Source organism: Artemia franciscana, chromosome 18 (genome assembly GCF_032884065.1).
Source record: "Artemia franciscana chromosome 18, ASM3288406v1, whole genome shotgun sequence".
Classification (NCBI taxonomy): Eukaryota; Metazoa; Arthropoda; class Branchiopoda; order Anostraca; family Artemiidae; genus Artemia; species Artemia franciscana.
In genome coordinates, this window is record NC_088880.1 from 35,391,216 (window position 1) to 35,405,301 (window position 14,086).

The window sequence follows — 14,086 nt, forward strand, 5'->3', positions numbered from 1 at the left end:
AACTCCAAATAACCTGCAAAAAAGATAAAACCACATAACTGAAAACAAAAAACTCTAAAAAGTGGAAAAGCGGGAATTTACCTGGGATAATTCTTCCGTGGGAGGGGGGGTGGCTCCTGGCGAACCCAACACTAATGTAGGACGACCTGATTAAGAAAAGATAAGCAGTACAAGCTGCGAAAACCACTTACCGCAATAAAGAAAATTGAAACCGACACTGACTCGAGGTCAACGCAACTCTCATTCCACCCGTAGTTTGTAGTGCTAGATTATTCCAAGAAGTTTCATTCGAGTGAGCCATAAAATACTCGTGACTTATTGAGCAGCGTTAGTTATTATAGGTAATGGAAGAACTCTACAGCTAAATAATTTTTTTTTCTTTTTAGCGATGTACGAGCATAAAATATTTGTGGAAGGAGTTTTATGGGATATCAATTCCTTTGATCATTGAGGGTAAGTTCTTGTCTTTCCTTTTTTTTGGGAATAATAGTTTTTATTTTTTGCAATTTTATTTAATTCAAAACTGTTTCTGTATATAAAGCCCATTGTCTTTTTTTATATGTGTGTATTTTTTACACATGGACACATAAGTTAAAAACGTGACAATCTAAGCGAAAGAATTTTGGAACCATGAGAATAGAGCTAAAATGTAAAAATCAGGTCGAAAACCCTAAAAATATGATTTCATGATAACAAGCGTGCAACATATGTATGGATTGTATGGTTTTGTGTTTTTTTTTCTTTCTGTATAAAAAAGCAATGAAAATTAATTAACCTAGAATTTCAAGAATTAATACAGAATGATTTGGAACTATGAGAATAAATAATGGCTATAAAAATGTGAAACATATGAGTGAAAAGTTTTTCAAGCTACTATAGTTTTTCAGTAAATTCTGTATTTCTGTGGTGTAAGTAACAGGAAAGCAAAATAATCCTATAACTACACTGTAACTAAATGGAAAGCGGATCGTCTGCGGTTGGAGTAGGAGGATGTCATAAAGAAAGATTTAAGGGAAATAGGAACTTCCTGGGAGGGTGTAAAGAGGGAGGCCTTGAATAGATTGGGATAGAGAAGGAGCGTGCGTAGTTTTTTGGGCGTCAGGTGGCTTGGTGCTGCGGCGAGTCGTTAGTAGTAGTTGTAGCAACTATCCTTCATTTTGTTTATAGTGACCTTTTCAGTAGTTATAAGTTCTGGTCGTCGTTTAGTCTTGCAAAGATATCAGCTCATAATAAATTCGATAGAATGCTTTGATTGGTTGAATTGAGATTGAAAAATGTAACCGAGATGATTGATTGAAAAATTCATCGAATTGTTTTTTGTTTTTTTTTTTTTCACAAAGAGAGATAACAGCGAAACTACATCCGACCTATAGAATATCGCTTGCCCGAGCATCCAATGTGATAAATACGTTTGTTTAAGTACCCAACTCAAGCAAATTAACGAAAATCAATGCAACGTCTTTGTTACCCCCCTAGACGAAAATAAACATTTGACTTGCTTAATAACAAGGCATCATGTAAATTTTTAGAATCATTATCAAGTGATTTCCTGTTTTTACAACCTCTTATAGTTTACAACAGATGGTGCTGATTTAACTTAAAGTCAGGTAAATGACATATTATGATTTTCAAACAGTTCGTGGTAACGAGCTGTAGTAAGGAACGACCCGGCTCAATAGTAACCGAAACTCTAAAAAGAGGAATTTCTATAACAATACTTACGTCAAAAGAATTCCATTTTAATGCTGGTTTTAAATAAATACATTTTATTAAGTTTAGAGTTAGGCTATTCATCAATAGTTACGAGCCTGAGAAAATTCGCCTTATTTTAGAAAATAGGGGGATATATTAAAAGTCATAGAGTCTTAACAAAAATCACACCATCAGATTCAGGTATCAGAGAACCCTACAGTAGAAGTTTCAGGCTCCTAGCAACAGCAAGAGCTAAGAGCTCATATGGCACTTGTGACGAGGCAAGAAGAGTTAAGAGCCAGGAGTTAATATGGTATGAGCTCTAAAAAAATTCTAAGAATCAATAGATTGATTTAAAAGGAAAATCAGAGGCTTAATGTGATCATTATCAAGTGATTTCCTATGTTTACAACCCCTTATAGTTTACAACAGATGCAGAGGCGCCATTTGGGGGGGTCAGGGGTGGGCAAATGCCCACCCCAGATTTTCCAGGGGGCCCAAGCTTCCACCACAAAGGGCCCTTTGCCGGCCATAATAATCCATTATGTCCAACATAATCCATTCTGTCCAATTGATTTGAAATTACTGCACACCTATTAACCAAAGAGTATAATTAATTGACGACCCTTGGGGTGATTACGCTATTAGCTATTAATTATTGTAAATTTTGAAAGTAGGTAAGCTACATAATAAAATTCTCGAGTTCTGTCAAATGCCCATTTCCTAGATGATTACGCGAGACGAAGTCAGCCGGGGGGCTCAAGATGGAGTTTATGCCCACCCCAAGATTTGGTCCAAATGGTGCCTCTGAACAGATGGTGCTGATCTTACTTAGAGTCAAGTAAATGCACATTATGATATTATCCTCAAAGGGCGAGTTAAAGAGAATAAGAAACTCGTAAGAGTTGGGCCACCGGCAGTTTGCCATGTTAAGATGAGATTCAAAACTACTAGCGCCACTGACAGTGTAACATCTGGCAACTTATAGAAGAAAAGTAGGAAATTTAAAAAAAAATTGGATGACTGATATTATCACTCTACAATCCAACGGGAGTAGCTGAAATTTTTGTTTCGATTATTAGTCAATATTCTTTGTTATTAATAGTAACTTTAGATCAGAATCAAGTTTACACAAATTAGTCCTAGGGTTGACTAAGGAAAATCTTGGCTAATTGACTTCAAGCTTGTAGACCTAATGGGAACAAACTTTTTTTCTCTATTTATATCATTATTTTACTTAAAAGCATTCAATACCTCAAACATCATTTTTTGAGCCTCAACGTCGGCTTACTCTCCCAAAAGCAAGGGATTCATTAGCGAATTCTCATTAAACCTTATTGAGAATTTATGATTTGATGTATTTATATCATTGATTTTGTTATGTAGTTTATATCATTGCATTTTATTTATATGTCTTTTAAATTGCATGTCTTTCAAATATATTTATTATTTATATCATCGCTTTGATTACCAAGCAATGTCTGATGTTCATTACAAGATATATTTTGTTGTTTAAATGATTTGGATTTTTTTAAGTTTAATTTTGGTCCTTGAGTTCTAAAACGTCCATAGGGTAGCCTACACCAACTTCAATCAGTCAAAATCTTAAAAATTGTACGTTGCATTAACACATGCAACAAATAATTGCTTCCAGTTACATATTTAGTGCAATTAATTGATAATTATAGCGAAACACAAGGAAACTTCTTGATTACATAACAAAGAATTTAATGTTAAGGTTTATTAAGGAAAATGTTCAATCCGTCAAAATCTTTAAAAATTTGACATTGCATTAAGAAATGTAACGAAGAATTGGTTTCAGTTACATATTTGGTGCAGTTAATTGATAATTATAGTGAAACACAAGGAAAACTCATGACTACATAACATGGTATATTATGTCAATGTTTATTAAGGAAAATATTCTCGCCTCGACTTAGCCATTGGATGAATTCTCGCTAGATTTGTATGGCATTATTTTATGGCTTATTTAATTTTTCCTTTTTTTGGATTTTACCATATTCTTTTTGAATTGTGTGTCCCGTTCTTTTTTTTAACAATCCATAATAAAAAGAACGATTGAACTGTGTGAAAATGAACATAATTTATTGAACATATTGAACATAACTGAAAATAATTCAACATAACGAACATAATTGAACATATTGAACATATTGAGCATAATTGAACATATTGAACATAATTGAACATATTGAACATAATTAAACATATTGAACATAATTGAACATAATTGACGAACGATTTTTGTTAAGATTTGAAGTTACGAATTCATGAAACTGATATTAGAGCTGTTACAAAGATTTGAATTTATTTATTATTATATTTTATTTGTTTATTTAACATTGTTAATGGTATGCCGTTTTATATTATCCTCATTTTGCGTTTCATAACAATTTATAGCATTTTTGTTTTGCATGTGTTTTGTTCTACCTAAACACCCGATACTAAAGTTTCTTTATAGGGTGGAGTTGGGGAAGCAGCTAGCGAAAGCAGTCGAGCCAGAATTGCAAGACAACAACCCGGTGCTAACTCACGACGCGTCTACGAACGGGCTGACAAAACTTCATTAAAGAGCACTATTGAATTGATGCCTGATATAATTTAGTGTCCTCCTATTTGGCACATCTTTTATTTACGTTCATTTTTAATTCGAGTATTATGCTGACTCGCAAATGTGATTCTTTCAAATTTCTGTGCTGTGATATACATAATTGTTGTGTTTGACCAAAGTTAAAGGTATATAAAAAATTTTAATATAAGAAATATTAACGATCATATTTCCTTTTTTTTCTTTTTTTTTGTACAAGCTTTATCTTTGAGTTGAAGAGACGCACTAGATGGTAACTTTACACAGTTCTATAAATTCTTTTTATAAAGTGTGTACGGTGCTCCTTAACCTTTTATTGGGGGGGGGGGTTTAGATTTGACGCAGTTTTTGCGTTATTTTTTTTTCATAGTTGGTAATATAAATATTTAAGGGCTTTTTTCTGCAATGTTCTCGACCATCTTTCAACTGAAATAAGCTATAGTGTCTTAACGCTTAAGCAGACATAGATAAATTTCATTAATACAATTTGTAGCAAAGTCGGTGTCTTTGTTGCAAAATTTTTAAAATAGCAAAGTAACAAAATCTATGGCAACTTTGGGCTAACGTTGGAGTCGATCTGCCAAGACCAGTGAAAATGAACCATATAGCACCATAAGGGTGAAGCTATACTAAAGACAATTGATCTGTTTCCAGGGATGCTTGAATTATGTTGGTTTTGACGAGATTTACTAAGTCCCTAAATTTCAGGTGGGGGGGGGGCTTAAGAGCTAGCTTTCCAACTGTCAAGAGGTAATTGAAGAGACCGGCCGCTACGAGTGGGTCCGGAAAGTACAATTAGAAATGATCAAAGAGGGTTAAAGGGTGAAACTGAGGGAGAAAAGGTGAAACTTTAAACAGATTAAAGTTGTAAGCCCTTGTATACACAGTCAGGATTTGATTGGCTTCCAAGAGAGCTTGACTTCCCGGGCATTTCTTTAAACATAGCCATTTTGGTAAGAATTCACTTTCTTGCCTAAGGCGTGAATATGTACTTTCAGAACTGTGGGACTGAACTACTTCTAATATGAGAAATTGCAAATCTAAGACCCAAAAAATTTCAGTTCGTAGGTGTTCCTGGGAGAAGGGAGGGTGTATTGTACTGTTTTTTTGGAGATAGATTAAAGTGTGTGATTTATAGTCTTGCAAATGATTGGCTCTACTTTTAGAGAAGACTCAAACAAACTTACAACAGATATAATTTCAAAAATGTCTACAAAAAGTAGATGGAACTGATTCTTGTTCTTGTGAAGCAAACACTAAGGTTGATTTTAATTTGTAGCATTTCAAATCTGTTTCTATGCATCTATGAAAAGGTTCTTGATTTAAGTTCCAAGCCATCTATACTGCTATATTCAGTGATTGTGTTTAAGTAGCGGCATCTAAAACTCCAATCACGTGATACAAGCAATTAATGGATGAGAGGCGCGGCTCAAATTACCTGAAACAGAAAGAAAATAAAAACCTTGAAACCCAAAACACTCTAGCAAATGAATTACTGATCTGAGCAATCTGAACTAAGAATCTGAGAAGATTGATGTGAAGTCAAGTTACAGTTAAAAGGTCCTAAGCCCCGAGCGAATGGAGGTGGACAAAATACTTTGATGGCGTTTTGGCGGTGGTCAGTGGCGGTGTGGTAGTCAGCGTTTTGGGCACTGAGAGGTATAAACAACCTCGGAACAAAATAACTCTTTTTACAACCTTTTCAATTTCGGAGAAAATTGTTGTTAAAACTTCCTTCACTTACAGTTATTATTTTCTGTTTCCTGAAATAAGACTGCAATTTATCCTCTCTTCTGAACTGACCAGTAAATTTACAAATTTTTTATTCTATTTGTTTAAATTTTCTATTTGTTTGATTTCCAGAGTTGATTTCAGTTCAACTGCATCCTGGCCTCTTCTCCAACTTATGCCTGGATATTGTCCTAGGTTGGACAATAGAAGCTTCCTCATCTCGTTCGTTTACATTATTTTTTGTCCTTATTTATCTTTAACTGTGCCAATTTGAAAATTAACAAAGTAAACTTTGGCATATAGCCTAAAGCTATATCACGAAAGGGTTGGGGGAAGGGGGGTTGGATGAAGTTAAGCTGAAATTTGCTTAACAAATCTACAAACGAATAAAAATTTCGTAAAGCCAAATTGAGAAAATTATAGAAAATAAAAATAAAATTAGTGGTTAGTCCAGAAGAACGAATAAAATAAGTCAAATTTTAAAATTACTATCAAAAGCAACTTACAGGAAGCGTGAAGAAACATGGCAATGAATTGAATATATCAGAGTAAATATCACAATACCTAATCACAATAACTCACAAATACCTAATATAAATCACAATACTTGTAGAAATCTAAAATACAAGTGCTTACTGAAAACGCAAAAAAAAATAGAAGGAAAAAATAATAATTTATCGAAAGTGATAAATTAATATTAAGGGCATATGTAGTCTTTCACCTGTCATAAAATTAGCAAATTTTAGTATATAATTTTAGCTAAGTACGATATTTTTTGGTAAAGGTCTAATTTCTTTTATATTTTGATTGAATTAAAGAGCGAAAATGAAATTTGAAGTAGATAAAAATTAGACGAGGCAATTAATGTAGCCAAAGATATAAAATCTAAATAGTGAGAAATAAAATAGAAGAAAATGAAATTGATGCAAACACAACAAAACAAAGTCTGGATGTGTTTGGCTTCATATCTGGAAGTATTTATTGAGGGATTATAAAGCCTAACTTGAACAAAACATGAGGAAACAAAGAGAACACACAAATCCTAACCTAGCTAACAATTCCTTAGGGAGAAAAAACAATTAAAAGAATCTCATATTTAGACAAAACCTACATAATAACAAACAAAGTAAAACAATTAGAAAATATAAAACAGGCGTATCAATGAGCAAACTCACACTTAAAAGTATATTTTATTTGGATTTTGTTTTGTCTTTTTGCATAGTGTTTGTTCTCCCATTGTTAAGGTTTCAAGTTGTGATCCCGAAATATTTCCACTTTTATTATTAATTTTAGTATTTCTACTGCTGCTTTTTTCGAATCTGTGCATGCAAAAGTTAGTTCAGAATTATCTGCGTATTCTAGCAATTATTTTGTCTATGGAAAGATTTTTCTTTCAAAGCTTGATAATATATCAGAGATATATCAAAGAGTACTAAAAGGTTGAATATTGAAGGCAAAAACTTTATTATATCATTATATTTATATTTATTACTTTGTGGCCATCAATCAAACAGTTCGTGGTAACGAACTGTAGTAAGGAGCGACCCGGCTCTATAGTAACCAAAACTCTAAAAAATGAAATTTTGATACCAATAGCTACATCAAAAGAATCGCATTTTAATGCTGGTTTTAAATATATAAGTTTCATCAAGTTTCGTCTTACCCATCAAAAGTTACGAGCCTGAGAAAATTTGCGTTATTTTAGAAAATAGGGGGAAACGCCCCCTAAAAGTCATAGAATCTTAACGAAAATCACACCATCAGATTCAGCGTATCAGAGAACCCTTTTGTAGAAGTTTCGAGCTTCTATCTACAAAAATGTGGAATTTTGCATTTTTTGCCAGAAGGCAGATCACGGATGCGTGTTTATTTGTTTTTTTGTTTTTTTTTTTTTTCCCAGGGGTGATCGTATCGACCCAGTTGTCCTAGAATGTTGCAAGAGGGCTCATTCTAACGGAAATGAAAAGTTCTAGTGCCCTTTTTAAGTGACCAAAAAAATTGGAGGGCACCTAGGCCCCCTCCCACGCTAATTATTTTCCCAAAGTCAACGGATCAAAATTCTGAGATAGTCTTTTTATTCAGCGTAGTCGAAAAACCTTATAACTATGTCTTTGGGGACGACTTACTCCCCCACAGTCCCCGTGGGAGGGGCAACAAGTTACAAACTTTGACCTGTGCTTACATATAGTAATGGTTATTGGGAAGTATACAGGCGTTTTCAGGAGGATTTTTTTGGTTTAGGGGAGGAGTTGAGAAGAGGGGGATATGCTGGGGGAACTTTCCTTCGAGAATTTGTAATGGGAGAAGAAAATTTCCATGAAGGGAGAGCAGGATTTACTAGCATTATTTAAAAAAAAAACAATTAAAAAATAAAAGTGAAAAAGATTTTTCAGCTGGAAGTAAGGAACAGCAATAAAACTTAAAACAAACAGAAATTATTACCCATATGAGGGGCTCACAACCTTCTAATACCTCGCTCTTTACGCTAAAGTATTTTCGGTAATTTCAACTACTTATTCTACGGCTTTTGTGATTCAGGGGGCCATTCTTAATGAATTGGGATAAAATTTAAGCTTTAGTGTAAAGAGCGAGGTACTGACGATGGGGCGAATCCCCTCATATATGTAATAAAAACATGAGAATACAAAAGTTCTTTACGTAAGCTAATTTATAAGTTACGTAAATCTTTTACCAATAAAAAGATTCGTAAAAAATTAAAAGTTCTAGTTGCCTTTTTAATTAACCAAAAAATCGGGGGGCAACTAGGCTTCGTCCCCGCTCTTTTTTCTCAAAATCATTCGATCAAAATTATGAGAAAGCCATTGAGCCAAAAAAAAAATATGCAAATTTCGTTTTGATTATTCCTCTGCGGAGAGCCAAAATCAAAACATGCATTGATTCAAAAACGTTCAGAAATTAAATAAAAAAAACAAGTTTTTTCAACTGAAAGTAAGGAGTGACATCAAAACTTAAAACGCACAGAAATTACTTCGTATATGAAAGAGGCTGCTTCCTCATCAACGCCCCGCTCTTTACGCTAAAGTTTTTTTACTGTTTTAGAAAGAAGAATTGAGAGAAAGAGTCAAACTTTAGCGTAAAGAGCGGGGCGTTGATGAGGAAGCAGCCTCTTTCATATACGAAGTAATTTCTGTGCGTTTTAAGTTTTGATGTCACTCCTTACTTTCAGTTGAAAAAACTTGTTTTTTTTATTTAATTACAAAAAGACACATTGGGTGCTTTGAAACGTCTAGCTTAGTTTGTGAAGTTAATTAAACTTATTAGAGTGTTGAATATTCTTTGGTAGTTCACTTCACTTTTTTATATTTAGAACAAGAAAAGTGACATTTGTGAAGATGTTCTTGGTTTTGAGACCATTAACACTATTTAAACATGAAAAATAATTATAGCAATGGAAGCGTGGTTAATCCTTGAATAGCTTGTATATTTACTCGTCATCAGCCAGTATAATTTTTAATAATGTATCTTATAGCCCAGTTCCACTTTTCATTTTCCCTACTGGGACTTGGTGGCTGCCGTGCCTTGTGGGCCCAATTTTCAGTTACACCAATAACTATTAGACTTTTTTTTACACTGAGGCCCCCTTGGCCAACAACTTTAGGATGTAAGTTTCAAGGTCATCAGAAAAAAAATATCTGGGTCTTTATTGGGATATATTAGCCAATGGAAGGGAGGCCTGAAAATTTATTAGAAAGTATTGAATACTCTTTGGTAGTACACTTCGCTTTCTTATATTTTAGAATATAACAGAATATCTATGATTTTGAGACAAGACAAAAAAGAAAAGACAACCCTGTCACAAAAAAAGACAACCCTGAGCCTTTTGTGCAAGTTTAGAAAATGTATTAAGCTTTACATTTATAACAGCCTTTAATGGATAGGTTGAAAAGCAAAAACATTTAAAAGCAAGGTTAGTGTAGAGTGATTTAAATGAAAAAGAAGAAACAACATATATAAGAATCTTAGAAATAATCAATATCTTGAAAAAAACCTGTTGTATTTAATTAATACCTTGAAAAAACCGATTATATGTAGTCAATGCCTAGACAAAAACCTCTTATATCTAGTCAATACCTTGAAAAAACGTGTTATATTTAGTCAATACCTTGAAAAAACCTGTTACATTTTGTCAATTCCTTGAAAAATTTCAAGACTGCATAACACTAGTCGCTGAAACACTAGCCAAAAACCAGCCAAAACTGACCATCAAGACACCGAAAAAACTAAATGTTTTCATCATCTGGAAGAAAAGGAGGAAACATTAGTATATAACCTTTTACTTTTTCGTAGCACTTTCCTCATAACATAACATATACGCACGAAATCCTTTTATTTGATCATCACTGTATTTAAAATGTCCCAAAGTGCACGACCCTATTGCACACTTGTTATTATAATGCTTTTTCCTTATATTTGTTTTATTTTTGTAAAATTCGACGGGTTCTTGTTGTTTTAGTAGATTCAAGCAGACCCCCCCCCCCAAAAAAAAGGTCTGTTAATCTTCATTTTTCTTCGACCAGTTCTTCTTGTTTTAGTGGACTCGGTCAAACCCAAAATGAAGGTCTGTTAATCTTCATTGTGTTGCGAGAGCAGCAGTTTGGTTATTTCCCATTTTTTTTTTTTTTTTTTTTTTTTTTTTTTTTTTTTTTTTTTTTTTTTTATCTATGCCATCGATCTCAGCTCATTCCTGGGAACTGGTAAGGGTGTAACTTGTGCAGTTTTTAAGGAAAGTGTGGACCTCAGGCCGGAATGATGAATATGACATTACATTTTGGAAAGCTCCGCAGAACTCTTGCCTGGGGCCAAAAAGGATGGTTTTTGCTTGTCCACGAGCCAGAGCCTATGGTGTGCGAAGTGAAGTGGAGTTATATAGCCTTTGTCGGAGAGGAATATCTGAAGTTGTTCAGCCAAGCTTTCGGTTCATCAAACCTTGTTTCTGCTTTCTAGTGGAAAGGTCCGTTCTAGCAAGCAAACAGGCAGGCACCACTTTCAAATTGAAGATGGACTTAAATCTATAAGTGTTGAATATATGCGGCAGTTACCCGGCCCCACAGCCAATATATCTTCTTTGAGTGATAAATAAAAAAATTACAGAAGCAAAAAAGCAGCACTTTCCCACGGGTCCGAAAGTGCTGCCGTGATTTCGGCTGGGTTTATCATTTGTTTGTTTTTTTTTTTTTACTTGGGATTTAGGTAGAGAAATGTTATCAGATGTATGTATGTATGTATATATTTATTTCCCATCAAAAGAAACAGATGGAGTATAAGATAAAAAAGCAAAAAAACACACTACAAAAGAATACACAAACACAAGAAAAATAAAGAACAAAAGGATATCTAACTACAAAAAACAAAAACCTATTGCCTCAAAATAATTGCCCAAGGATGAGTAACAATATTAGAGTTATATCTGGCGATCTGGGCTATTATTGCTTCATTAGGGTCGATAATCCCATACCGACTTGTCACAATACGGTTACTTGTCCATGGTGGAAGCCGTAAGAGGTATTTTGCATATTTATAATATGTAGACTGCAATTCTTTCTTATCTTCCTTTTGGAATATCCTCCAAAAGGGACTTAAATAAAGATAATAGGGTAGTGCCATTGCATTATATAAATGGTCCAAAATCCGCCGATCAAACTGACGCTTGTAAACTACAACACGGCTATACGCTAAAAGGATCCGATTTTTTTTTTGGAAACCAATATTTAAATACAAAAATTGCACTTACAAAAATACATATATAGTCAAAAATTACTGTTGTCATAATTCTTCCGCATCACCGACGTATTTAGACAGAAGTTCTTTCTTCCTTTTCTGTAGCAGAGCTTCTTTGATATCCTCCTGAGATGGAACGTCGACATGGGCTGTGTATAAAGGCTTATCTGATAGCAGGCTCTCAAAGTCAATTTCTTCCTCCGGTTCCAAATTATCAGTAATGTCTCCCTGTTTTCCTTTCTTCCATTCTTGGACTACTTCAAGTATTGCCTCCTTTTCTTCCTCCCTTTCTAATTGTACTAAATTGCCATCATTATCATCTCTGTACCCATAGTAGTCAGCATCAACATCTTTCATAAGCTCTGCTCGTGTTTTTCTGGGAGGTGGGGGTGGTTCTTGTTCAAATAACTCACGTACACCAGGTAGATCTTTTGCAGCTCCAAAGTACTTGTATCCTCGATTTCCAAGCACTTCTTTCCCTTCTTCATCAAGCATCTTTGGACCAAGTTTCTAATAGTTTGGACCTCCAAGCTCTGATATCCTAACCTCCCAATGCCCTTTTTCACGAAGTAATTAATTAATTTCATCATTCAAATCTCTGATCCTGAATTCGCCTAAGCCAGCATTTTGAATTTGTGATACTTTCTTAGAAATTTCTCTTATAATTTGCATCCTCCATTTTTCTGCTTCCTGTAAATCATCACACTCTGTTACAAGGTAAGGTCGTCTATCTTTGGCTTTTAGGGTCCCCATTTCTGCTGCACGCCATCTTGCCAACGCTGTCATTGCTTTCTCTGAATTCCGAGCCATATCTAAAAATTTGAAATTTATAAGTCAAGGATTTTGATCACATCAAATATATTCTATGACTCTCTTATCTTAAATATGATATCTCTTAACCTTAAAAGTTCTGTCATTGCTAAAGAAATTGGAGCTTATCCTTTGCTCCTTTCTAAGTGGTGACGTTAAAAAGTTGGCTCACGACAAAAAAAAATCAACTTTTGAACTAAGACAGATAATTTTTTTTTTGACGGCAATTGATAGCTCTCGATAAGCTGATCAAAGTGTATGTCATCCATTTTTTTGGTAAAAAAAAATGAGCTATTTATCCTAATTAAACGGCTTTTGTGGTTCAGGGGTCATTCTTAAGGAATTGGAACAAAATTTGAGCTTTAGCGTAAAGTGCAAAATATTGAGGGGGGGGCAAATCCTATTATATACGTAATAAAAATATAAGAATATATAAGTTCCTTATGTAAGTTAATTTGTAAGTTATATATACTTATTACCAATAAAAAACGTTCGTAAATAAAATTAAAAGTTCTAGTGGCATTTCTAAGTAAACCAAAAATTGGAGGGCAACTAGGCTCCCTCCCCCTCCTCTTTTTCTCAAAACTGATCAAAACTTTGAGAAGACCATTTAGCCAAAAAAGTAAAATTAATATGTAAATTTCGTTTTAATTATTAATGTTGGGTAGCTAAAATCAAAAACCGAATTAATTCAAAATGTTCAGACATTAAATAAAAAGACAAGTTTTTTTTAACTGAAAGTAAGGAGTGACATTAAAACTTAAATCGAGCCGAAATTATTATGTTTATGAAAGGGGATGTCCCCTCCTAAATGTCCCGCTCTTTACGATTAAGTTTGGTTCTTTTTCATTATATTACTTTTTAAAGCAATAAAAAACTTGTTTTTTCATTTATTACATACTTGGACCTTCCAAGTATGGAAGTATCGACGTGTGTGACCGTGTGTGGCGGCCACACACGTCGTTTGCTGATATCACACATTGAGTGTAAAATTAGTATTTCTTACGTTGGAATCGTAAAAATCGCAAAATGATCCATCTGTATAAGCTTGCAGACCCAAATATTAGTATTAAGAAATCTCTATCCAGTTTTCAGGGATAATTTCGTTATCCTAGGTTATCAATTTGTTCGCAATAGTTTTTTTTTGTATTAATGTAATGTATGAAATGAAGAGTTATTTTGTCATGCATCTGAATTTTCAATATGTGTTTGTGTCCTTTTTTCTCTTCATTTTCTTAATCTGTTATTTACATTTTACATTTTTTTTACTTAGCGACTACTTCGTCTATTGTACCTTTTTTGACGGATAATAAATTAATAATAATAATAATAAGATACACGCATCCAGGATCTTCTGGAAAAAAATCCACATTTTGCAAATAGGAGCTTAAAACTTCTACAGTATGGCTTTCTAGTACGCTGAATCTGGGTGTGATTTTTATTACGATTCCTTTAATTTCAGGGGATGTTTCTCCCTACTTCAAAAATCGGCCAAATTTTCTCAGA

At 33.8% G+C, this 14,086-nt stretch overlaps 1 protein-coding gene and 1 pseudogene across 1 annotated transcript in view; one reads left to right on the forward strand and one right to left on the reverse strand.

Moving 5' to 3' along the window:
• LOC136038948 (uncharacterized) overlaps positions 1-14,086 on the forward strand; it is a 470,704-nt gene that overhangs the window by 86,153 nt on the left and 370,465 nt on the right. The gene's annotated exons all lie outside the window — the stretch shown is intronic.
• The window catches only part of LOC136038935 (pre-mRNA-splicing factor ISY1 homolog), a 37,366-nt pseudogene continuing 33,652 nt past the window's right edge, over positions 10,373-14,086 (reverse strand).